The sequence below is a fragment of the Vulpes vulpes genome, chromosome 6 (assembly GCF_048418805.1).
Source record: "Vulpes vulpes isolate BD-2025 chromosome 6, VulVul3, whole genome shotgun sequence".
Lineage (NCBI taxonomy): Eukaryota > Metazoa > Chordata > Mammalia > Carnivora > Canidae > Vulpes > Vulpes vulpes.
In genome coordinates this window covers 126,747,329-126,774,609 of record NC_132785.1, presented here as the reverse complement: position 1 = coordinate 126,774,609, position 27,281 = coordinate 126,747,329, and the positions used below count along the sequence as shown (strand labels likewise).

Below are 27,281 nucleotides of genomic sequence, written 5' to 3'. Positions count from 1 at the left end.
AATAGCTAGGGTCTCAAACTGAAAAATCAAGAAATAGCAGCATTTACATTTGAAATATGGACAGAGGGGGGTGCCTGGCTGGCTCAGTCCGGTAGAGATGCAACTCATCTCAGTGTGAGTTCCAGCCCCACTTGGGCGTGGAGCCTACTTAAAGAAAAAACAAAAAGTTTGAATTATGGATAGAAATAATGGAAGAAACAGCCAGAAGACTTCAAAGTGGAGTGGGAGTTTGTGGTAGAACAGAGTGCAGTTTTTTCCAAAACTATGTACAAGTAAGACTAATAGAAAAAAATAAAGTAAAATTAATGAGCTACACCTACAGGGTTAACATGGCTAAACAAAAGAAAACATAATATTGATTATATAAGACAAGCTGCATATATGCAGCAAAAAGCCATCTAAATTATAAAAACACATGAAACACTACTTAATGCTCATAGCTTCTACTGAAAAAGGAAGGAAGGAAGGAAAGGAGGTAGGGAGGGAGGGAAAAGAAAAGAATAAGTGTGGGGAGAATGTGGAGAAACTGGACCCTCCGTGCACTGTTGACCTCTCCCTCTGCCTCCCCACCATTGATGCTCTCTCTCGCACCCACTCTCTCAAATAAATAAAAATTTTTAAAAATTATGCATAGTCACCAGAGGATCCAGCAAGTCCACTTGTGTGTACATACCCAAGAAACTGAAAACAGGGTCTCAAAGAGATATCTGCACACCAACGTCCATAGCAGGAGCCAAAAGGTGGGAGCAACCCCCGTTAGTCTATCAACAGATAAATGGATCAACAACACATGGTCCATCCATACAATGAACTACAATTCAGGCTTAAAAAGAAGGGAGATTCTGACACCTGCTCCAATGTGGATGGACCCTGAAGACACCGTGCTGGGTAACATAAGCCAGTCATAGAAGGGCAAAAACTGTATCATTCTATTTACATGAGATTCCTAGAAGGTCAAAATCATAGCTATCGAAAGGAGAATGGAGGCGCCAGGGACTGGGGAGGGGAGAGTAGGAAGTCAGTGTTTAATGGGGACAGAGTTTTAGTTTTATGAGACAGAGTTCCAGAGATGGATGGTGATGATGGTTGCACAGCAATGTGAATGAATGTGCCCACTGCCACTGAACTGTGCACTTGAAAATCGTTAAAACAGTAAATCCTGTGCTTTATGCATTTCACCACAATCTTAAAAACACACATGATGCAAAAATCTATCATGTTTATTTGTGCATTTGCAGTAAGACTATAATAACATGTATGAAGATGGCGGTCACTCCAGGGAGTGGCAGGCAAGGATGGGGCTGGGTGAAGAGCACTATGAACACTACACTATATTTCCGAGAGAGAGAGGAAAAGAGAATATGACTATGCCTTGAAGCAAATATTCCCAAATGTTTCCATCTATTAAACTATTCATTTGGGGAGACACCTGAGTGGCTCGGTAGGCTAAAGCATCTGACTCTTGATTTTGGCTCAGGTCATGATCTCAGGGTTGTAAGCTCAAGCCCCATATCTGGCTCCATGCTGAGCATTAAGCCTGCTTAAGATTCTTTCTCCCTCTAATGCTGCCCCTCCCCACCAAAAAATAAATAAATAAAAATAAACTCATTTTTTCCATTCATTCAACAAACATTTCCTGACTACCTGCTATTAGCCAGGCATTGTTCAGCAGTAAGTAACTAAAACAAAATCCCTTATCTTCAATGAGACAGACATTAAACAAGAAAAACAAGTAGCATCTAGACAGTATACAAGGTGGTGTTAAAGACTAAAGGCAAAAGTGAGCAGGAAAGGGGACCTAAGGTCAGGAGGAGGAGTGGAAATGGTGGTGGCTTTTAAGGAAGATCTGAAAGGGTGAGGAAGGAAGTTGTACAGAAATCAGGGAAGAACCTTACAGGCAGAAACAGGGCCCCTCTGGCTACTATGCCAGGAATAGAGTGCAGGGCAGGGGAGACACAGGGACACAGTGTGGAACTTCTGCAAGAATCCGGGGGAGAGAGAAGCACAGCTGGACCAGTTGGAGGCAGTAGAAAAGCAGCCCCTCTTGGAATGTAGAACCAACAAAATAAGGAGAAGGAGGAGAAGGTTAAGGAATGAGGAGGAAAGAAGGGGAGGAAGAAAGAGAAGAGGAGGAGAAAGCACCAAGACCCGAAGCAGCAAACTGGTGAGTCTGAATTCTTGGCCAGGGAGGCCTTCTGAATCAGCTGTGGAGACATGTTTAAGGCAATCCATCAATCTGTAAATTGTCCGATAACTCTCCTCTGAAGTGAAAAATGCATACTTGGCTCTCCTGGTTGATATACACACAAGGATAGCGTCAGAATCAATGCAGACCAGTCAGCCACTTCTCAAAGCTACCCAGGGTGAAGGAGAGAAGACTCTCTGCTAATCGCTCTCCCTAATTGAATTTAATGTTCACTGTCAGGTTTTAAAGATTAATTCCCAAACACTGTGGCAGCCTGAAGTGTGTACCTTTTTCCAATTAAGTAATTAGAGATACCAATCTGCCTCCATGGAATTAAGGAGTTAAGTCTTCTGTCAAATGTTCTAAGATGACTTGATGCATTAACTAGAGACAGACATTCTATGTGTCCAACAGAAATCAGATTCAGAAAGAACATGACAAGTAAAATGTGCATTTGCTTGGCTGTACTGTATTTACTGTGGTTCCTACATCCTGGTTACTGATACACGGCCCCATTAGGGGCTCCTCACAGTCTCTTAAGACCTATTGCTTTAGCAACATTCCCCCTCCCTACCTGTCCACCTTTTGTTTTTGATGACAAAACAAATACAACCTCCTTGTAAAATATTCAAATTACATAGATGTGCAAAAAAACAATATCCCATAGGAATCAACTGCAAGATTGTGGTTTCTCTGATTGTGGTTTTTCTTACAAGTAAGTCTGCCTTGGGAAACAAACCTCAGAAACACAAAGAAAAACATAAGAATCATCCATAATTCTACCACCTGGACATAATGGCTATCAAACTTCTGGGTGAACTTTGCCTCCGATTTGGCCCCTCCCTGACATCTCCTGCCTTGCAGACCTTCCTAGTCCACCATACCTCCTGGTCTCTTTTCCACCGCTGACACTCCTGCTGCCCCGCGACATCATTCCAGCGACCACTATCAGACTCATTGGCTCAGCAAGCCTGTGCAACCAGTGCCCAAATTTCACCAAGACATGTGCCTGCAAAAGCTTGGGATTCCTTTACAACGTGAGCGTCAAGGGCTAGAATTGCATTGAATCTACAGACCAATTTGGGGAGATGCCTTAACAATATTCAGTCTTCCAATGCATGAAAAGGATATGTCTCTCCTTTTATTTAGGTCTTCTTTAGTTTCTTAAGCGGTATTATGCAGATTTTTAATGAAAAAATCTTGCACATCTTTTGTCAAATTTATTCCTAATGACTTCATGTTTTGATGATATTGTAAATAGTATTTTTGATTTTTAATATCAGGTTGTTTCCAATACTTAGAAATATAATTAATTTTTGAATATTAACCTTCAATTCTGCAACTTTGCTAAACCAACTTTTCAATTCTAGAAGCTTTTTTGTAGATTCAGTAGAATTTTCTACATAGACAAATTGGGTTGTCTGCAAATAAAGATAGTTTTACTTCCTCCTTTCCAATATGGATACCTTATACTTCTTTTTCTTGTCTTATTGCACTGGCTAGAATCTACAATGCTGAAGAGACATGATGAGAGAGGATACCCTTGCCTTGTTCCTGGTCTGATGGAGAAAGCAGTCCATCTTTTATATAGTTAAGTATAATGTGAAAGCTAATGTTTTCATACATGCCCCTTATCAGTTTAAGGAAATTCTATTTCTAGTTTGCACAATGTTTTTATCAGACATGAATACTATCTACATATTGTCAAAAGTTCCTTCTGTATCTCTTCAAATGATCATTTGGTTCTTCTTTTATAGTCCATTAATATGCTGAAATATATAGATTGATTTTGAAATGTTAAGTGAATCTTGCATTGCTGAGACAGATCTTACTTGGCCATGATATTATAAATACATGGAAATAAATAGGTATGTATACACACATACATACACATAAACACACATATAGTTGGATTAATCTACTAAAACTTTAAAAATTTTGTATCTATGTTCATGAAAGATAATGATCTATCACTTTCTTCCCTTACAATGTCTTTTTCTTTTTGGGTATAAGGTAATGATGCCTTCACAGAATAAGCTGGAAAGTGTTTCCTTCTCTATGATTTTCTGGAAAAGTTTGAATAGAATTGTGCAGTCATTTCCTAGGGCTGCCATAACAAAGCACCACAAACTGAGTGGCTTAAACAACAGAAATGTATTATCTCATGATCAAGGAAACTAAAAGTCAGAAATCAAGGTGTTGGCAGGATTGGCCCTTTCTGAGGACCATCTTCCAGATCTTTATTTTGACTTGTACATGGTTGTCTTCACATTCACAAGGTGTTCTCTTTGTATGTATGTCTGTCTCCAAATCTCCCCTTATTAGGACACCAATTATACTAGATTAGGGCCCATCCTAAAGGCCTTATTTTAAGTTTATTATCTCTATAAAGACCCTATCTTCAAATAAAGACACATTTTAAGGCACTGGGGGGTTAGGACTTCAAAATATAAATTTTGAGAGAGACACAATTCAATCCATAACAAATGTTTGGATTGTTTCTATCTTAAATGTTTGGTAAGATTCACTAGTGAAGTCATTTGAGCCTGGAGTTTCCTTTGTGAGAAGGTTTTTAACTATAGATTCAACTTCTTTAATAGATATGGGGCTTTAGGAGTTACCAATTTCTTTAGGAGTGAGCTTTTCCTGTTTGGGTCTTTCAAGGGATTTATCCATGTCATCTAAGCTGTAAAATTCACTGGCACAAAGTTAATCATAACATTACCTTAGTAGCCTTTTAATATCTTTAGAATTTGTAATTAAGTCACTTCTCACATTATGTTAGTAATTTGTGTCTTTTCTATTTTATTCCTGATGAGTGGCTGACGGTTTATCAGTTTCAATGATCTCAACAAACCAGCTTTTGGTTTTACTGATTTTTCTCCAGTTTATCTGTTTTCTATTTCAATTATTTCTGCTCTTATCTTAATCTCCTTTCTTTTGCTTACACTGGGTTGAATTTGCTCTTTTTTTCCCCTAGGGTCTTAAAGTGAAAGCTGAGATCACAGATTTGAAATTTTCTTTTTTTTTTTTTTTAATATAGGCATTTAGTGCTATAAATTACCAGCTGAGAACTGCTCTAATACATTTCATATGTTGTACTGTCACTTGTATTTAGTTCAAAATGTTTTCTAATATATCTAACAGACTCTTCCTTGACCCAGAGATTATTTAGATTATTTGTGTTTAGTTTTTCAAATATTTGGGAATTTTTCAGATTTTTTATTTAATCCCATGATCATTAAAGAATATACTTTAAATGCTTTCAATAATTTTACATTTACTGGGACTTCTTTTATGGCCTAGTATTTGGTCTATCTTGGTAAACATTCCATGTACACTTCAAAAGAATGTATATTCTGCTGTTGTTACATAGAGTGTTAACACAGACCAAACTGGGTGATAGTGTTATTCAAATATTCTATATATTTACTGATTTCCTGTCTACTTCATCTATTGATTATTGATAAAAGGGTGTTGAAACCTGCAACTATAATTGTGGATTTGATTATTTCTTCATTCAATTCTATCAGTTTTGCTTCATGTATCTTAAAGCTCTTACTAGGTATATAAATATTTATGCACCTAATGGTATGTCCTTTGATGAACTGACCCCTTTATCATTTTAAGATAAATCTATTCCTGCTAATATTCTTTGCTCTGAAATCTACTTTGCCTAATGTTAATATGGCTACTCTGGTTTTTTAAAATTGTTATTAGTGTGGTATATCTTTTTCTATCCTTTTACACTTAACTTTCTGCATCTTTATATATATTTTTTAAGATTTTATTAGTTTATTCATGAGAGACAGAGAGAGAGAGAGAAGCAGGCTCCATGCAAGGAGCCTGATGTGGGACTCAATCCCAGGACCCTGGGATCACACCCTGAGCCAAAGGCAGATGCTCAACCACTGAGCCACCCAGGCATCCTTGCATCTTTAAAGTGGGTTTCTTGCAAGCCTTGTATACTTGCCTTTTTATCCAATCTAACAATCTTTCTCTTTTATTTTTTTAAAGATTTGTTTGTTTGTTTGTTTGTTTGAGACACAGAGAGAGGCAGAGACAAAGGCAAAGGGAGAGGCAGGTTTCTTGCAGGGAAACCCAATGTGGGACTCGATCCCAGGACCCTGGGATCATGGCCTGAGCTGAAGGCAGGCACTCAACCACTGAGCCACCCAGGTGCCCCACAATTTTTGTCTTTTAAATAGTGTATTTAGACCAGGGTGCCTGGGTGGCTCAGTAGGTTAAGTGTCTGACTCTTGATTTTGGATCAGATCATCATCTCAGTCATGAGACCAAGCTCCAAGTCAGGCTCCAAACCCAGTGTGGAGCTTGGGATTCTTTCTCTTCCTCTGCCCTAACCTCTGCTCCCATTCATACATACATACTCTCTACATACATACATACATACATACATACATACATACACAAACCTGGGTATTTAGACCATTTCATCTATTATTGATACAGTTTGGGTTTAAATTTGCTATTTTCTTTTTTTTTTTTAAGATATTATTTATTGGAGCATCTGGGTGTCTCAGTTGGTTAACCGTCTGCCTTCAGCTCAGGTCATGGTCCCAGGGTCTTGGGATCAAGCCCTGTGTTGAGCTCCCTGCTCAGTGGAGAGCGTACTTCTCCCTCTGCCACTCTCCCTGCTTGTGTGCACAGGCTCTCGCTCTCTCTCTCCCAAATAAATAAATAAAATATTTTTAATATTATTTATTTATTTGAGAGACAGAGTGCAAGCAAGGGAAGAGCAGAGAGAGAAGGAGAAGCAGACATTGTGCTGAGCACAGAACCCCACGTAGGGCTCCACCCCACAAACTTGAGATCATGACCTGAGCCTGGGATGCCCAACCAACTGAGCCACTCAGGCACCCGATGCTGTTTTTCATTCATCTCATTTATTCTTCGTTCCCTCTTTCCCTTTTTTGCCTTCCTTTGAATTGGATATTTTTTGTTATTTCATTTTATCTCCTATTGTTAGATTACTAACCATAAATCTTGTTTTATTACTAGTTGCTTTAAGGTTTATAGCATACATCTGTAACTTATCACAGTCTACCTTCAAGTAATATTAGTGCTTTTTTTATGAAAACCATAATAATAATACATACCATTTCCCCCATCTCAGCTTGTATGCACTATCATACATTTTACACAAATCTCATAAAACATGGTTATTGTTTTTACTTTAAACAATCATCCATCATTTAAAGTGATTTTTAAATAAGAACAAAAATTATTTACATTTACCCACATATTTACCACTTCTGCTGCTCACTCAGCACTCCTCTGTGTAAATGTAGATCTCTATTTGGCATCATTTTCCTTCTGCCTTGAGAAATTTATTTAATATTTCCCATTGTACAAGTCTGTTGGTGGTGAATTACTTCAGCTTATAAATGTCTAAAAAAGACATTGTGCCTTTCTTTTAAAAACATATTTTGCTGGGTATTAAATTTTAGGCTGACAGTGGTTGGTTTGTTCTTTTTTCTTTCAATACTTTAAAGTATGTTGTGCCACTGTCTTCTGGCATTATTTCCAGTAAGAAGTCTGCTGTTATCCTTATCTTCATACCTCAGTATCCAACTTGCCTTCTTACCCTCTTTGGTTGCTTTCAAAATGTTTTTCTTTGTCACTGGTCATAAATTCCATTAAGATTTTCCTTAGTGGACCTTTTTCTTCATGTTTCTTGTGCTTAGGGCTCACTAAGGTTCTTGGTTCTGTGGGTTCCTAATTTTCATCAAAAAATTTTAAATTTTTTTTCTGCTCTCTCTTCCTTTGAGGACTTCAATTTCATGTATATCAGGTGAGCCTGAAGTTGTCCCACAGCTCATTGATATCCCGTTCACTTTTTTCCCCAAGCTTTTTACTCTGTATTACATTCTAAAATGTGTCTATGTCTTTAAATTTGCTAACCTCTTATTGTTTCTGATTTGCTATTAATCTTATTAACCTGGTAACTTTTCATCTGAATTTTTTTTCCAGTTCTAGAGTTCAATTTGGATCTTCGTTCTATCTTCCTTGTCTCTCCTTAACATGCTCGTGCTTTTCTCTACCTTTTGGATATATGGCGCATATTTATAATAGTTGGCTTAATATTCTTACTAATTGCATCATTTGTGCCATTTCTGGGTCTGCTTCTATTGATTGGCTTTTCTTCCAATCATAGTTTGGATTTTTCTACTTCTTTGCATTCCCTGTAATCCCTGTTTGGATGCCAGACACAGAGAGTTTTACTTTAGTGGATGTTATGTATTTTTGTATTCCTATAAATACTTTTGAGGTTTGTTCTGGGACACAGTTAAATTACTTGGAAACAGTTCACTCCTTGCCAGGATAGTTCTGAAGCTCTGATAAGAAAGACTAGAGCAGTATTTAGTCTAGGGCTATTTTACTCTGCTGCCGAGGGAACACACTAATGAATTATGAGGACTTCCCACTCTGCCTTGAGGTACTATGAACTATTCTTGGCCTTGCGAGCTCTGGGGATAGCGCACCCTGATCCTCTTGAGTGGTTCTTCTCCCGCTTCAAGAACTTCCTCACACACATGCTGATCAAGTACTCCACTCTGAAGGAGACTCCCACAGATCTCTGGAGCTTTCCCTTGGTGCAGCTCTCTAATCTCTGCTTCTTTGTCCTGAGAACTCCAGCGGCCATGATTTCCTGGACTCCCAGCTTTGTCTCCTCAGGTCAGGGAGACCACTGGGATCCATCTGGGTCTCTACTCCCTATGCTGAAGCCTGGAAACTCTCACCAGGCAGTCAGCTGGGGCAGTCACAGGGCTCATTTCATTTTGTTTCCCCATCTCTTAGGGATCACTGACTACATCGCCTAGTGTTCGATGTCAAAAAAAAAAAAAAAAAAACTGCTTTTTATATTTTGTCTGATTTTTAAAAATTGTTAAAAAAAAAAAAAAAAATTGTTTAAGATTGGAGCATAAGGGCAGCCCCGGTGGCTCAGCGGTTTAGCGCCGCCTTTGGCCCAGGGTGTGATCCTGGAGACCCAGGATTGAGTCCCACGTTGGGCTCCCTGCGTGGAGCCTGCTTCTCCCTCTGCCTGTGTGTCTCTGCCTCTCTCTCTATGTGTGTCTCTCATGAATAAATAAATTAAATGTTTAAAAAAAAAAAAAAGATTGGAGCATAAATCTGGTCTCTATTACTCCATCTTAGCCAAAAGTGTAAGTCCCCGTAAGTTACTTAGAAATGTGTGGTTTAATTGCCAAACATTTATTATTTTTCTTATTGCTCAATATCTCATTTTTTATTACTAATTTAATTCGACTGTAAACAGAGATTATGTTCCCTGTTGTTTGAATCCTTTTAAATGTACTGAGATTTGCATATGACCTATCTTAGTAAAGCACTATTTGAATTTGAAAAGCAAATATATCCTGTACCTGTTAAGTAGTGTTCTATAAATGTCAATTAAGTTAAGGTAGTTGATAGTGTCAGATCTTCCAACTTTATTGATCTGTCCAATTGTTCAACCATTAGAGAAGAGGGTTAAAATCTCCACATAGGGGCAACCTGGGTGGCTCAGTGGTTGAGCATCCATCTGCCTTTGGCTCAGGGTGTGATCCCAGGGTCCTGGGATTGAGTCTCACATTGGGCTCCCTGCAGGGAGCCTGATTCTCCCTCTGCCTGTGTCTCTGCCTCTCTCTTTGTCTCTCATGAATACATAAAATCTTAAAAAAAAAAATCTCCACGTATATGTATGAATCTTTTTATTCTCCCTTTAATTCTATGAAAAAAATTTCATGTATCTTTTTGAAGCTCTGTTATTCAGTGCATACACAATTGTTATGTCTTCCAGAGAAATTCTTGATTCTTGAATCACTATGAAATGTCTTATCTCTTACCTCTGGTAATGTCCTTTGTCTTGAAGTCTATTTTATTGATTAGTATTAACAATACTCTCAGTGCTCTTATGCCTACTACTTGGATGGTATCTCTTTATTCCATCTACTTACTTTTACCCTGTTTCTTTTTTACTTAAAGTACACTTCTTTTTGACAGCATATAATTTAGTCTCACTTTTGTATCCATTCTGACAATCTCTTTCAATTATAGTGTTTAATCCATTTACATTTAATATGATTGTTGATATGACCAGATTTACATCTATAATTTTGCTGTTTTCTGTTTTTACCTCTGTTTTATTCCTCTCTTCTTCCTTTACCGCCTTTTTTTTTTTTTTAAGATTTTATTTATTTATTCATGAGAGACACACAGAGAGAGAGAGAGAGAGAGAGAGGCAGGGACACAGGCAGAGGGTGAAGCAGGCTCCATGCAGGGAGCCTGATGTGGGACTCGATCCCGGGACTCCAGGATCATGCCCTGGGTCAAAGGGGCAGGCACAAAACCACTGAGCCACCCAGGGATCTCCTTTACCGCCTTCTTTTAAAATAACTATTTTTACAATGCCATTTTACTTACTGGCTTTTTAGCTATTCCTCAATGTTATTTTTTTAGTGGTTACTCTAGGGATTATAATATGCCTTCTTAACACTTTAAAGTCCTTTTACAGTTAGGATTGTACCAGTTTACATAAAATATAAGAAGCTTGAAACCACGTATCTTATCCAAGCCCATTCTTTATAGTTGTCAGATGTATCACATCCATGTTACAAACCCACAAGCAAAATGATCATTTTTGCTTTCAATAATCGTCATCGAAAGAGAAAAAATAGTCTTGTATATTTTCCCACATATTTACCATTTCCAGGCTCTTCACTCCTTACTGAAGATCTGAGTTCCTATCTGGTATCATATTTCCTTGTCCTAAAGAATTTCCTTTAACATTTCTGAGTGCCTGTCTGCTATCAATGAATTCTCACTTAGTTGTCATTTATCTGAAAATGTCTTTAATTCACCTTCATTCCTAGAGGATACAGAATCATGAGTTGACGTGTTTAGTCTTGTTTTTTTTTATCAGCACTTTAAAGATATTATTCCACTGCTTCTGGACTCCACAGGTTCTCATGAGAAGTCACTGATTTTCATATCACTATTCTCCTCCATATGATATTTATTTTTCTCTGGCTACTTTAAAATTCTTTCTTTATCTCTGGTTTCCATGTTTGACTATGATATGCCATGGTGTGATTCTCTTTATATTTGTCCTGTTTGAGGTTTGCAAAGTTTTTTTTTTCTTTTTGAATCTGTAAATATACATATTTCATCGAATTTGGGAAATTTTCTGGCAATATTTCTTCAAATAATTTTTTCTTTCCTCATTTTCTGTCATCTCCTTCTAGAACTCAGTTATATGTACAGTATTATAATATATATTACATAAATACCTTTCAATATTGGCCATAGGGCCCTGAATATATTTTTTTCCCTTGTTCTTTTTCTGTTTTCAGGTTGAATAATTTCTTTTTTTTTTTTTTAAGATTTTATTTATTTATTCATGACAGACACAGAGAGAAAGAGAGAGAGGCCGAGACACAGGCAGAGGGAGAAGCAGGCTCCCTGCAGGGAGCCTGAGGAGACTTGATCCCAGGACTCCAGGATTGCGCCCTGGGCCAAAGGCAGGCGCTAAACCACTGAGCCACCCAGGGATTCTCCCAGGTTGAATAAGTTCTATTGTTCTATCTCCAAGTTCACTGGCTCTTTCTTCTGATATCTCCATTCTGCAATGGAGTCCAAATGATGGATTCTTTATTTCAGAAACTATATTTTTCATTTCTAAGATTTCCATTTGTTTTTCTTTATAGTTGCCATTTCTCTACAGAGATTTCCTATCTTTATATTTATTGTAAACATATTTTCCTTTGTGTCCTTCAGCACTTTATAATAACTGCTAAAATACTTTGCTAATTTCAACATCTGAATATCTTGGAGACAAGCTCCACTAATTGCCCTTCTCTTGACTATGGGTCCCCTCTTCCTGTTTCTTCCTAGAGTAATTTGGGGGATCACCAAATTTATGTTGTATAAACTCTGGATGGCTACGGTTCTCTAAAGAACTTTTCTTTTTTTAAACAGTCAGCTAATGTGGTTCAACTCACATCTTAAACTGTGACTTTACTTAAACTCTCTCCTCCATTGTGTTCAGCAGCAGCAGCAATTTCTATTCAGTTCTCTTACTGTTAGCTGAGCTGCTTGGAGTCTCCTCCATGCAAGGGTTCAAGAGTCATCAAGAGATCTGGGCAGAGGGCAGCCCAGATGGCTCAGCGGTTTACGTCGCCTTCAGCCCAGGGCGTGATCCCAGAGACCTGCGATCGAGTCCCACGTCAGGCTCCCTGCATGGAATGGAGCCTGCTTCTCCCTCTGCCTGTCTCTGCCTCTATCTTTCTCTGTGTCTCTCATGAATAAATAAACTCTTAAAAAAAAAAAAAAAAAGATCTGGGCAGAGCCTATACATAGAAATTATGGCTCCTCTTCTCTGACTCTTTCCTGAAATCTCCCTCCTCACTTTCCAGCTGTTGTAGTTGCCCCCAAATTCTGTCCTCTGCTTCTTTAAGCCAGTAACACTGTAGGTTTTCTATCCAACTTTTAGCTGCTCTGCCTGGCACAAACTGGAGCCCACCCTCAGGCAAGAAAACATAAAAGCAGGAGACTCATCCAACGCTATTTCCTTCTTCTAAGAGCTCCCTTCCAGTGTTTGTCTGCTTTTTCATTGCTTTCCCACACCTTCAGGTAGCTTGTTGTTGCTGCTGCTGCTCAGAGTTTATGGTTGTCGGCTGTACAGTTACTTTGATAGGAAATACTCCTTCGTTACTGGAAGCCACATCTAACACCCAGTTTTAAGCATCTGTTTTGTAGTACTGAAGAGTAATACATCAGCCCACTCCTCACTTCCACCCCCATGCCTTGCCACACACATACCCCATTACCCCAATACTTTAATAACAATCTCCCAAACCCTGCTTTCTGGTAGAAATATTTAGAAGAGTGAGGAGATTGGAGTATTTGTTCTGTGGGTGAGCTGCTGTCACAGAGGTGACAAGAAGGCCAGGAGTGATCTATAAACTGATGTCATTTACTGCAGGCAGGAATGAGGAGCCAGGAATGATTTGAGGAGATGACCCCACCCACATTATTCCCCCAGCCCTGCCAGATTCAGGAAAGCTTATAGAGAGCCTGGGAAACCTGTAGGGTTCCTAGGATACACAGCATAGAAGTTTGAGCCAGTTTTGCTTGACTCTATAAGAGGAGAGTACCTGGGCTGATAGATGTGTTACAAGGTGCTCACATTTGCAGAAATAGTGAGAACCAAAATAGTCTTTTCATTTTACACCATCTTCCTAAGAGCTTCCTAAAATGTTTTCTACACCAAATGATGCAAGATCCCTTAAAGGAAAGAATGAGGAGAAACTCAATCAGAATCTGTAAGTACATGGGCATTCATTATACAGAGAATTCCAAGAAATTATTCTCTCTATTCAATAAGGTCAGTACAAAGGGAAGGAATTTTAAATGTCAGCAGAAGCTGCAAAAGGGCAAAGAAGAGTTTTCTCAGAGTAGAAAGGATTAAGAGCAAGACACATCACAAAGGTTGCCAGGAACGCATGGGGAGTTGGGGGTCATCAGGTCCACCCGCCTTGTAGAGTGGGGTGACCCCTCAGTGGCCTGCAGGGTCCCCAGCAGGTGGTGCAGCACATCCAACCAAGGTGAGTACAGGACTCCAGGAGGAGCCAGAGCCCCTTCTGAAAGCATCACAATCCCAGACATTATTCTGAGACAAAATAACACCTCACCTCCCACCTCCAGGTAACAGGCATCATGAATTCAGTAGTTACTACACATCAGTCATGCTTTTAAGCACTTTGCAAGAGTTAACCCAATCCTTACCACAACATGAGATAGATATTATTATAAATGCCATCTGACAGATGAAGAGTCTGAAGCACAGAGAAGTCATCTCCTTGAGGTCACACTGTGAGAAGTGGAACAGGGAATCAGGCCCAGGCAGTCTGGCTCGAGAGCCTGCTGGCTTAACACCAACACTTTTCTACCTTCCACCTGCAATACACCCTGTGGCCCACCACTGCTCCTAACTTTGCTCTGTGGAGAACCCAGCACCAAACCAGACTGGCTCCTCTGCCCACTGACAGCCCCTTCACTGTTTCCCGTTGACTCCCTTGCTGAATCACTGCCTCCTAACATGGTGCTCCAAAGTACTATGGTCCTCCTTATCCACCTGTCAGCTCCATTGTCCAAATATATCCCAAATCCATCCACTTCTCATCAGCTCTGCTGCTACTACCCTCATCTGAAACACCAACATCTCTCTCCTAACACCCCCACTAGAGCCTCAAAACTGGGGTCTCAGCCTCCACTCAGCCCCACAATCTGCTGCCACACAGCAGCCCGAGTGGCCCTCTTGAGTCAGAAGTTAGGTCACACACACACACCCCACCATAGTGCCCCATCACGCTCGGAATAAACCCCATGCCATCTTCACATGAACCACAGGAGCCTTCTGGTTGCTCCTGGCACACATCACACCCTCTGCCTCACAGACAGCGCACCTCGTTTTCCTATACCTAGAATGCTCTCTCCAGACAGTCACAGGGCTCGCTCAAGTCATTATGCAGACATAGGCACTAAACTGCCTGATTGAAACACTTCTCTCATCGCTCTCCTTCATCTTAGCTAGCTCTACTCTTCTTCAAAGCAGGCATTACTTCTAAATTATTTGTTGTCTGCTTCTCCCACTAAAATGTAAGCTCTGTGAAGGTTAAGACATTATTAATCACCTATTTTGTTCACTTCTATATCCCCAGGGTGTTGAACAGGGTCTAGAATATACTAGAAGCTCAATAAAGCATTGTTAGATTAATAAAGGGATAGATGGAATGGATGAATGACAGATGGATGGAGAGACATACAGAGAGATGAAAGGATAACTATTCTAGCTCGAGTCATCTCCAGCTTGGACAAGCAGATCTCTCCTCTCATCACTCAATTTATTGATTATTAAGTCATGGAACAGAATAACACTAAGCATAATGCCCTTTGAGCATAAATCATGAATTCTTTCAAGTGGGTGCTATTTTTTAATAAACCATGGACATTAAAAAAAAATAAAAAATAAAAAAATAAACCATGGACATTCACCTGGTAAACACCTCTCTCTCTCTCTTTCTCTGTGTGTGTGTATGTTCACAAGAATAGGCTGGACTCTGGCACCATGGGGACTTTGGGCTGGTTTCTGCTTCTCTATAAAATAAGAGTGAAATGAAATTATCAAGGTTCTAAAGGCCTGGGTTCTTTAAGTGTCACATGCCTTGCCAAATCAAGATTTACTCAGTCTCTGGCCCCAATACACACAGATCCTATGAGCCTATGAACTCAAAGAAGGATGAATGATTTTGGTGACTAAGTGCTGGTTCCTGGCAAGCACATATGTTTTTAATCCTGCAATACCCTGGATTCTACTGCCTGCCCAATGTCCATTTGCCCTTTTTCTGGTATGAGCGTCCAGCCTCCACCCTTCCATGGAGAACCACTCACACCCCGCTCGGTCACTGGAGTATTCTAACTTCTACAAAGGACATGTAACCCAGGCCTGGCCAAGTGGAGGCAGTGAAGTACAAGCCTAGGGATTCAGCAGGCAGTAAGAGGAAAGAGGCATTTCCTCTCCACTGGGGTAACAAAGAAGTAGCATCAAAGCCAAAGGGGGGCCATGATAGGTGTGACACATCCCTAGCACCGGGGCATGCCCAGAGAAAGAGAAGGTGAGACCAAGACACAAGGACACTGGGATCCTGAGTGCAGCCATGCCTAAAGGTGCAGAATCCTTGATCTTGTCACCTCTTGAGCCAACACATTCACCCTTTTGCTTGGGCTACTGGGAACTGAGTGTTCTACTGCTTGCAACCCAAAGTTATCACACAAATCCTTCTAGAATTTTACCATGAGTAAAGGATAGAAAATGAGTGGGAAATATCAGAGAGGGAGACAGAACATGAGAGACTCCTAACTCTGGGAAACGAACAAGGGGTAGTGGAAGGGGGGATGGGGTGACTGGGTGACAGGCACTGAGGGGGGCACTTGATGCGATGAGCACTGGGTGTTATACTATATGTTGGCAAATTGAACTCCAGTAAAAATATATATATATATACAAAAAAAATAAAAAATAAATTTTTACCATGAGTCAACACTAATGTTATTGACAGCTTCTTACACCATCTTTCTTCTCTCTCAGAAGACAGGTTTCACAATTGCCACCTCTAGTCTTCCCAGCTCTGCTACTCCCCGTAATTTCTCAGCATGGCCACAGCTGGCAGCACTGCAGGGGCTCCCTTAGCACTGCCAGATGCTCCTGCACACCAGCCTTGCCTGCTGAAGACTGGGAAAAGCATGGAGGGAACTTTCCAGGCTGCATGTCATATCATCCTTTAGCCACACCTCTCTCCTGTCCTGAACTCAGAGATAACTCACTGCTCCCTACTCTTTTATGCTAAGCACTCTCTCCTTCAAAAACAGGAGGGCAAAAGAGGAGGGTCTGACCTTGTTAGAAGCAGTAATGATATACTTTAACTTTTGTGCACCGCATCCCACAGCACATCCCAAATGACAGTACTATGTGATCCTCACATAGACTCCCAACAGCAGGAAAGTTACCACCATTTTACAGGTGGGTAAATGCTGTAAGGGAGACTTAGAAATGGTGAACCAGGGGTACCTGGGTGGCTCTGTTCATTAAGCGTTGGACTCTTGGTTTTGGCTCAAGTAATGATCTCAGGGTCATGAAATCAAGCCCCACCTGGGGCTCTACGCTCAGTAAGGAATCTGCTTGAGATTCTCCTTCCCTCGCCCTCTGCTCCCCCAACTCAAATAAATTAAATAAATAAATAAATAAATAAATAATAAATAAATAAATAAGGAGAGGAGAGGAGAGGAAAGAAAGAAAAGAAAGAAAAGAAAAGAAAAGAAAAGAAAAGAAAAGAAAAGAAAAGAAAAGAAAAGAAAGAAAAGAGAAAAAAGAAAATATAAGATGTCATTTTCATTCATTCACTGGATTTATTCAACAGAGACTTATTCAGGGCCAGTATGTGCCAGGAATGTTGCTCACTGCTAGGATCCCAGGGGAACAGAGCCACTCACAAGAGCCTAGTGGAAAAGACAGACATTGAGCAAATGCATAAATAGATACCCCTGGAGAGAAATGTCTTGGAAGGAAAAAACGGGGCTCTGGGAGGTAGTAAGTAGCAGGTGAAATGTAACTTCAACTGGGGAGGTGGGCAGGCTTCTGAGGAAGGAGTGAGGCCAGCAAGGGGAAGTCTCCAGGGAGAGGTGGGGGAGGCCTATCTCCCTCCATGTACAATGGCAGGTGGCTGACGGATTCAAGGCGGCAGAGCAAAGCAATAATCAGATCTTTCTTAGAAAACTCTCCCTGCTGTCTAAGAGACCAGAAGAATGTGGGGAGACCAGTGATAAGGGGCATCCAGAGGGACAGAACAGGCCAGGTCCCAGGGGGCAACAGGCAAGCCATAGAACAGAAGACACTAGACATTCATTCTGGAGAAAGGTCACCAGGACTTGGGGGTCGGTCAGAGCGGGCAGTGAAATAGAAGGACAGTAGCTGAGAGGTAGGGTGCTAGGGCTGTGCGGACACTGTGATCATGGCATGGAGAATGGAACCTGGGACTTCTTCCCACCACAGTGCTACCTTTACAAGTGACAGCAGTGGCAGGGAGTAGGGATGTACTCCACCTGAGCAAGGACAAGAGCTGGCTCTAAGTCACTGTGCCTGCTTCTTATACATGTAGAAACTAGGACTGCTCTTGGTTACTTAGTGGGAGCTCCTAAGAGCACAGGCTTACTTAGTTCTAATGGCCTCCAACTTAATTTCTTCCACAGGCCCAGTCAACCGGGGGGGGGGGGCATGTTTGGGGGAGAATCCTGGTGTCCTAGCTCCCATAAATAGCCTTGTCCCAGGGAATAGCCTCCTGATAGCTCTTCCAGAGACCCAGTTGAGATGGTCTCTCCCACCCCCACACACAGCCAGCCAGGGCAGGGCCCTCAACCGAGGTGACCACTCTCAGAAAGTGAGGTGACTCAGGTCCTGCTGCCATGGCAACCGCCACAGGCCAGCGCCAGGCTGTCTCCACTCAGCACCAGGCTGTGCTCCAAAAGGCCCAGGCTGCTGGCTGAAGCCATGGTTGTCACTAGTCCTCCATGATGGGGTTGGGATAGGGGTGATCATTTTTATCAAGATTCAATATGCATAAAACAAATGCTAATCCCTCACTCCCAAAACTCCATCCAGAAACTCAATAAGGAGGTACTCTAGGAGTCTTCTGCTCTAAGGACTTATCCAGCTACAAGCTTCTGACTACAGGTACATCCAGGGGCTCAGAGGGGGGTTGTAAATGGGACCAGCCCAATGGGAAAGCCTTCAGCTGATGTGTGAGGCCCCACTCACCTGCCCAGCCCCGCCTCTCACCTCTTCATCCTTCACATGTCACCTTCTAGCCACTTTTCCCAAATGTACCCTATTCTATGCAACCTCTGTTTTTACACATGCCCTTCCCTGCCCTTGAAGCAATTTCTTCCCTCCCCACCAAGTTGGCCCCTACTCTTCCTTCCAGTCTCAGCTAAGATGTTCCTTCTGCCAGGAAGCCCCCCTGATCCCCCAGGCTGTATAAGGTCCCAAAGGACATTCCCACAGTGCTCCATGTTTTCCCTCTGGCAGGGTAGAATGCACCATGTGGGAAGGGTCTGGCTGCCATCTGACCTCTTCACTCCTGAAAACAAGTCAGGAGTGGTCACTGTGGCTGGGAAAGGGGGGTCAGGGGGCTGTGTAGCTGGAGGGAATGCTTTTTCTATTTGTAGTCATTACTGCTTTTCCCAATTATCTTATTTGTACTGTTTTTCTGGTTTTGAAAGGAATCTATGCATTTTTATAATACTTTTATGATCTCCATCAGTAGTACCGTAAGAGCAAACATTTCCTTAGATTCCCACATGCCCCACAATGCCAGGTGCTTCATTACCAACAGGTAACGAAATGTTCACACCCCTCTCTGAAGGGTGTACAGAGGAGGAGCCTAAGGCTATTGGTACAAAGGAAGCTGCCCAAGGTTACAGAATGAGCAAGTCCAGGCCCAGGATTCACAGCCAGAATCCAGGCGCTTCTCCCTGTGTCAGGGTGACCACTGAGCCACGGGCAGTGAGAAAGGCATTGGAAGGAACAGAGGGTAACACTGAGTCTAACCCCTGTAACTCAAAGTCACTGCTGTGAACCTGCTGGCAGTGTCTTTGCAGTATTTGTCTATGCATACTTTGTTTTTCCTGAGATTCTACTGAATATACAAATCTGGCATCCTGCTTTCTTCACTTAACATTTTCCAATGTTCTTAAAAACTTCATTTCCAGAAACACAGTTACTCATCAATTCCAGAAAAGCCAAGCACAGATACAGCAGGGGCCTTGAACTTGACCATTTTTCCCCTGGTGCCAACAGCTACATGCACACAGCAAGAGGATTTAACAGCCTGATTCAGCACGGTGGGAAGGAGCAAATTGCTTGAGTCTGGGAAATACATTACCTCAATCTTGCAAATAGTTTTCGAAAATCATTAGGCCACAGAAATGTCATTCTGCAGGCCTGGCTTCTGCTGCCTCCCTACCTGCCTAATAGCACCCCCTGTCACCGCCATCCGGCATCAACAAACTCAGACCACTCAAGTCTGGGGTGGCAGCAGGCTGAGCCCCGGGGCCCAGAGGACCCAAATCCCTCCTAAAAGACAAGCACAGTGTTCTATGGGCCCACCCTGATCTTCTCAATTCAGTGACAGTGAAGGGAGTAGGGGGTGATTTAAAACTTGACAAAGAACAACTCCTGTCTCCAACTAAAGGTTCACACACCAAATCCTCAACAGAAGTGGCTGCGTGCAGCCCAACACCACTGTTAACACCCCAGAAATTACCTTTGTGATCTCTAAATTGGTGTCCAAAAATAAAATCATAGATTTACGGGTCTCAAGTCCAGTGCTCAGAAACAATCCCCAAGTCTAATTACACCTAAAATGAGCTAGCTAAGAACTAACCAGTTTCCACTCCCTTTTAGTTCACTCAAAATTCCTCAGTCCCTGAGCTCAGGCCCAGGCCTGGGGTTCTTTGGGGCTGAATATTTATCACTCCCTAACAAACCATACCTTGAATGTATTAAGTGGTATTATAAATAGAGCCCCAAAACTTCTAATAGTCTTGAATTAGTCTTACATTACTTCAATGAGCATGAAATTATTTTACCTATAAAAGTTTAACAAGTGACTCTAAAGGATTAAAAGGAGTTACATAATGGTGTAACAGTGATAAGACTGTAGCACTTAAGTCAATGACTTCTGTGGTCACAAAGCCTATAATTTACAGAAGCTGCCTGGCTGTGAGCATGGCAGTTAAGAATCCCTTTATCTGTAGCTGTGCTGACAGCAACAAGAATCTCTATATCTGGGAAACAGCAGCTCCTGCACAAGTCAGGTGTGCTGGGCAATACCGTCACTGACTACGGGAAGCCCATTTGTCTATTAGTTCATCTGTCTGTCTCTCCTGCACTCTTGTTCACTAGCTTTTGGATATGACACATGGTTTCCATTTTTTTAAAAACAAAAACAGTACAATTGCTGCTTAACTTTTAAGCTGTTATTTTTAAATTAATTATTATCAGTACTGTGCTATATACCCCGTGTTGCAATTTACATAGTTTTACTGATGCCAATCACCAGCAATGTACCTGCTGTGGCTCCGTGCCATTTGTGAACAGCCCTCAGGCCCCCAGGAGCAGGTGTGTACAAAGCCAGGCCTGCTTCTCCTCTGGACCTCACAGCCACTCCTTCCCAACTTACCAGGAAGAGGATGGGCCACAGGGCTGAAACAGATTCGGGGGGGGGGGGGGGGGGGGGGTGTGCAGCACAAAGGGGTCCCAATGTCAGCAGAGGTGGAGGTAGGAGGCCAAACTTAAGAGGCTGAAAGCTTGGAATCATTGCAGATCGAGCCTTCTTTTCCTTTACCGGGACTGCTAACCTAAAGTCCTTCCCCTTGAGGTCTCATCTGGAAAGTAGTGCTGAATCCAAGTGTAGCAGTGGAAATAGGCTCCCAGCGGGGGCGGGGGGCGGGGAGGTAGCACCTGCACTTGACACTTGACACTCAGGTTGGGATGGAACAGTCTTTCTATTCCAGCCCTTCTTCCTACAGTAAAGTCACTCAGTGAAGCAACCAAGGGGCTTCAGAACAAAGGTGTCTGGTAGCTTCCTATTAATCCATAAATGAGAAGCCTGTGACCCAGCAGGTCTTCCTTTCAGCTCTGACAACTAGGCCACCTCTGGCTGACTTCCCAGGCCCTAGGTCTAAAGGCTGGGCTCATCTCTCCTCCACCACTCCCATCCCCTGTGCTCTATGGCTTCTAAGCTTTCTCATCTTTACAAAAGTGAGCTCTAAAATCCTCTTGCTGTGTATAAGTTTTTATGATAAACTAGTTGAAAATCTCTTTTGGAAGTTGTTGTAGCATAAATTATAAATAAAGACCAACAAAGCCAAGGCTCTGAGGCAAAAATCTTATTACCACCTTGAAGGAGTTCAGTGTAATTTTTCTTCCAGGAAACATGTAAATCCAATGTCCAAAACAATACAAGTTGCTTTATTCCATGGCCTATTTGCATGATTTTTACTGGCAAACAATAATAAAGTGTAACTGAATCCTCTAATCCTAAATTCATCTAGACTTTGCTGCAGAGAAATGCATTAATAATAAATTCCAGAGTTCCATGTGACAACTTATAGTGTAGAACTCTGAGACTCCAGGGCACGGGAACACTGAGGAAGTGGGGGTAGGGTGGGGCGCACAACATACACAGGGTGACAACAAGGAAGGCAAATACTAGGTTCCACAGGGTCCCCCAGACACCTGGAATCCTAACCCTACTGTGCCCCTTCAAGCAACATGGCCTGAGCGGAGGACCATGTCTCTGAGTTGCCATTTACATAGCTCAGAAATGAGGCCAACACGACCGCTTCCCAGAGTGGTGGGAAGCTGCACAAAGTAGAAAGCACAACTGAAAGAGCCACGAACCATTTGTTCTCTTTTCCTATCCTTCCCCACTCGCCACCACAATAACCCAGCGATGCTGTACAGAGGGCTCAAGACCCTAAAAAGTAAGAATGAAGAGGAGCTGTCTGGGAGCTGCCTTCCTTTAGGACCCTGGCCAACAAGATGAGTCAACAGCACATGTAAATGTACCAACTGTTCCACGTTCAGTCCAGCCCCCAAGCCCCAGCCCAGTGCGGACCTGAGGGGAACCTCTGAGGCCAGTGCAGAAAAAGATAGATGGGCACTGCAGCCAGTGTGAGGAGGACAACGGCCTTCGGCATCTGCCCTGGCCTTGGCCTTAGCTAGTGACGAGACCTGTCTGAAGCCAAGACAGACCTGGCCCAGGCCCTGTATGGAGTGAAGCCCAAGAGTCCAGAAGACCAGGCCTGACGGTCTCCCCACCCACAGGAAGGGGAGCTTCTGAGTTCCCCCTTATACCACGGGCTTTGGAGAGACCTCAGTCCTGCTGTTCACTGTGGCAGCTTTCCTGACCGATAGCTAAAGGGAACGGGATGTGGCTGAAAGCACACCTCTCTGTGTCTCCACATCTCTCAGAGGATAAACCACTACTTTCAAAGTAGAAAAATGGCCACTGGCTTCATTGAAGTCCCAGCCCTCCTGCATGTCTTCTAGCTTCAGCTTCCAGCCAGGCACAACATGCTTCTCAGGTTCATCCTTGCCATCCTATCTATCATCCCCTGGGCAACCACTTTTGGGACTGAGGCCACTGTCAGTGGCCTGAGGACCAAATGGGATCTGGGGGCTAGACAGCTGGTGTTGGGGCCTGGCTCCCCCTCTGGCTGCCTGGGAAGCATTCACTCTGTTGTGTCCCCTCTCTGAGCTTCAAGATCCTAATCTGTAGCACAGAAAAGGTAATATCCCCTCACCCAAGGCTGCTGGGGGGCTAACTGAGAATATACACAGCACCAGGCACTAACGACAGCGATTATTATTACTCATGCTCCAATCACTCAACAAATATTCTTCGTGCTTTCCAAATGCACTCATTTCACATCAGCCCCGAGCGCTCCCAATTAATGAAAGAACAAATTAAACTGTCATTACTTTGCTTTAATTCTGTAATTAAAGAACTTCAAGAGGCGACAGGCTCTAAATAATGCATGCTTTTGTCAAAGAAATGTTGAGTTCTGGGCAGAGAGAAAAAGTAAGGGGAGAAAAGCTTTGGGGAAAAAGGGGAGAGAAGAAGATACGAGGCAGGAGCCATGATATTTATCCCCAAAGATCAGAGGGAACAATCAAGTGACAGCTGAAGGACTTAATTTGTTTTTGAATTAAGGCTTCAGCTATCACAGAAAACAGGAAAATATATGGCCCCCACCCCGCACTCCCGCTCCGCATCTGCCAGAAACAGAAACGGTGTCGAGAGTAATTCAATCGGTGGCTTTTCCAGTTGATGAGGCAAAGCGCGGCAGTCATTTTGACATCTGCTTGTGTGTGACTCTCCTTTTTATGTCAGTTCAGGGGAAAGAGAAATAAAGGAAAAGCATGTGGCACGTAAATTTTTTTAAATGTGTGTCTCTTACCCAGCAGATTATGCAGCTGCCACACGTTATGAACCTAACAAGGTTGTCCTGTGCTCGGATGGGGAGAGACAGGCTTGGGGGTGGAGGGATGAGATTCAAACCCAGCTCCTGGAGCCCTGGCCACCACCCGCCCTGCTCCCAGCAGATCCAGCCCCCAACCTCCGGGCGAGACAGGGGCAGTGAGTGAGCGTCTGGTGAATCAGCGCCCAGGGGCTGACGAGCAGAACACGAGGTCTGAATTAGGAACCAGCAACCAGGCCTGCAACTTCAAATTAAATAACTTACTGAGATGTTTTCTTCTCGTTAGGCATTAATGTTTTCATAAATCTCATACACACTGTAATTGCTGCGTCCTGATTCTCTGAATCATAGAAAGAAATGGCTTTCAGACATGGCTTCCATTTATGCTTCTATTAGCTGCAGAACCCAAAGGATGAAATGTTATTAAATATAACTTTTTTCCCTGCAATATCGCCAAGTTCCAAGAACAGCTTGGAGGTTTCCCTGAAAAGGTTGGCAAATGTGCTTAGTACACAGAATAGCAGCTGCTTTACAAACTGCATACTTTTATTAAATTACTGCCCCTGCAACATCCTGCCAGCCACAGGATTAAAAGGGAGAAGACATTAAACTGATGGGAAAGGCTTCCAAGCAACAGGTCCAAGTCACAAGTGATAAATCTCCTTCTAAGTCTATACCATGTGGGGAAATGGAGAGGCGTTTGGTTGGGGTTTTTGGTGGGGAGTCTAACATAAAGTTCTGGTAACACCACTATTTCAATGTTGAAATGTCACTTATCCTTGGGATCCCTGGGTGGCGCAGCGGTTTGGCGCCTGCCTTTGGCCCAGAGCGCGATCCTGGAGACCCGGGATCGAATCCCACGTCAGGCTCCCGGTGCATGGAGCCTGCTTCTCCCTCTGCCTGTGTCTCTGCCTCTCTCTCTCTCTCTGTGACTATCATAAATAAATAAAAATTAAAAAAAAAAATGAAATGTCACTTATCCACACTGCTAGACACGTGATCGTTTTTTTTTTTTTCATTTCCTTCTTTCCCTGCTGGATACCCACCAGAGTACGCAGGGTCTGGCCACATGCCTGGCCTGCTGTGGGCACTTACTAAATACTGGCTTAGTGACCAAGTTTAAGTGTGTGTACCACCAGCAGAGGGCTGGCCACAAAACAAGTAGTCAGGAAAGGTCAAACTCCTTGCTCCAGTCAGGGACAGGCCACATATAAATCCCCTCTGCTACACACACCCACTCCCCTTACAGGAATGTCCCATACACCCCAGTCCCTGCACTGCCTGCATGGTTCTCTCTTTTCCGAGGGCAAGCAGCAGCTCCATATCAGAGCCTCTCTCCATCCCTGTGTGACCTTGGGCAGCTGCTCAACTCTTAAGAAAAGGTCTCTCAGCTATAAACAAAATACCTAACAGAGCCTAAACACATGACATGCAGTAAGCGCTCAATACGTGACCACTGCCAAGGCAACTGTACATCTTCATAGATCTCCCTCCTCCTCCTCTGGCAGCATCCCTGCAGGACTGCATTGACCAGCTTCCTTGCCAAGCACAGGCTGGTCCAGAGCTTTACTCCCACTGTCATTTCATCTTAAACGGACCTGACAGATATGAGGTTATGACTGCTCCCATTTCATGGGCGGGGAAACTTAGCACAGAGAGTTTCAGTTAATTTCAGAGGCAGGCTAGGAAGCAGCAAAACTGTTCTCCATTAAGCCAGCAGCCTATCCACAGGGCCAAGCTGAACTCCTCAGGACTCTCTAGCCAGTGGCTCTGCATGCCCTCCCAACCCCGACCCTCCATGCCAGCCTCTGCCTGGAAAGCCCCTGAGGTGAGATCTACCAGGTGAGGAGATCCCCTCCCTCTGAGATCCAAATCACCCCCTGTGCCACCTCCCCCTAGCATCTCCCCCCAGCTCAGGTCACACAGTTATTCCCATGGACATCTATCCGTCCCCCACTCTGCAGTGATGGCTCCCCTGAGGAAAGAGTCCTCAATCCACACCTCTGCACATCCGAACCCAGCACATAGTAGAAGCTCTGCTAATGCTTGATGCCTAAGTGGGTAAATGAACAGAATGTCTCCTAAGTGTCCACCATGATGTTGGTACCAGAATGTTCTGAAAACTTCAGCCAGGAAGCACAGCCTTGGCTCCCTGGCCTGGTTTCAAGACCAAATCAGGCAGGACTCTGTGTGCCTTGTTTGATTAAAGCAATGAGCAGGAAGTAAACACAAGACTGTTTATTGGCTCCACACAGAACCCTTGCTCAAAATGCCAGGGACCGGGGACTTTGACACAAATTCAGCAGCGGCATCTTTAATCATTTCAGGGTTAATAAAAAATGTCAATTACATTTGTCATCATGGCTATCCTGAGGGAACAATCCCAGCACAGACAATCTCTGGCCAAATGACAGCCTGGTCTGTTTGTCACACATCCCTCCAGCTGCCTCGCTGACAAATTAATCGAGTTGGTTACCTCCCCCTGGCCTGTCCCTTCGTAAATAATCAGAAGTAATATGGATCTCCCAAATAATATGGCCTAAGAATTGCTGCTCTCACTCTCCTTAAACAAGGAAAGAGAACAAAGCAAGGAATGAGACTGTATATACCCTGGGGGTGCAGACAGCCTGGGGGTGGGGTGGTGCAGCCCAGGAGGGCCAGTCTTTCCAACCCAAGGTCCTTCAGTGCCAAGCACAACCCCCTAGAGCTAACACTGAGCCTCACACTGACTAGACACCTGCCCCCCAGCCCCTGTAGCCCTGGGGGGGGGGGCACCCTACCCCCATTCTAGAAGCAAACAAACAGCAGCAGAGGACAGACTAAGTAGCATGCCACAACGGGGACTCAAACCCAGGTGTCTGGCGCCACCCCGCTGCCCAGAGCCGATGGGATCCTGAGTGTGGATGCCTGTCTACATTTTGAGAGTAGCTATTCTGCAATCAAGGAATTCCTGCACATTCAAATTGCCAGGTGCAAACGCATCCAAGAGGAAAATGCTCCCCTGGTATAAACTGACACTTAACACATAAAGATAGGAATGGAGTCAGGTTGAAATTGAAAAAACGAAAACACTGCTTTCTACCCCAGGACCACTTCAAATGCTCTGAAATCGTTAAATTTGCCTAAATTAAGCATTCTATCTTTATCAGAGAATGACGTGAAAATGACTATCCAGGGGCTCTGGGAGTGACAGTTTACCACATTTGTTTTTAAACAATGAATCCTTTCCTTGATATGTAGATTTGGCCATGGACTAAAAGTCAGGGTCCCTGCTTTCCCCAATTCAAAGTGGGACTGGGAGAGACCTCTCGGCCACCCCCACAGCACATGGGAATGTGGCACACTGGTGCTGCTCCATCTACCACAACATGCTTTACAAGTGGGAGGAGTTGTTACAGGAACCTCAAATATTCAAAATCACTTTTATTTTCAGAGAAAACACAGAGAGAATGAAGAATACACAAGTATTTCCCAG

General features: G+C 43.1%; 1 protein-coding gene across 9 annotated transcripts in view; it reads right to left on the bottom strand.

Annotated features, from left to right (window-relative positions):
• The window catches only part of WDR25 (WD repeat domain 25), a 142,525-nt gene that overhangs the window by 57,700 nt on the left and 57,544 nt on the right, over positions 1 to 27,281 (bottom strand). The window lies entirely within an intron of this gene.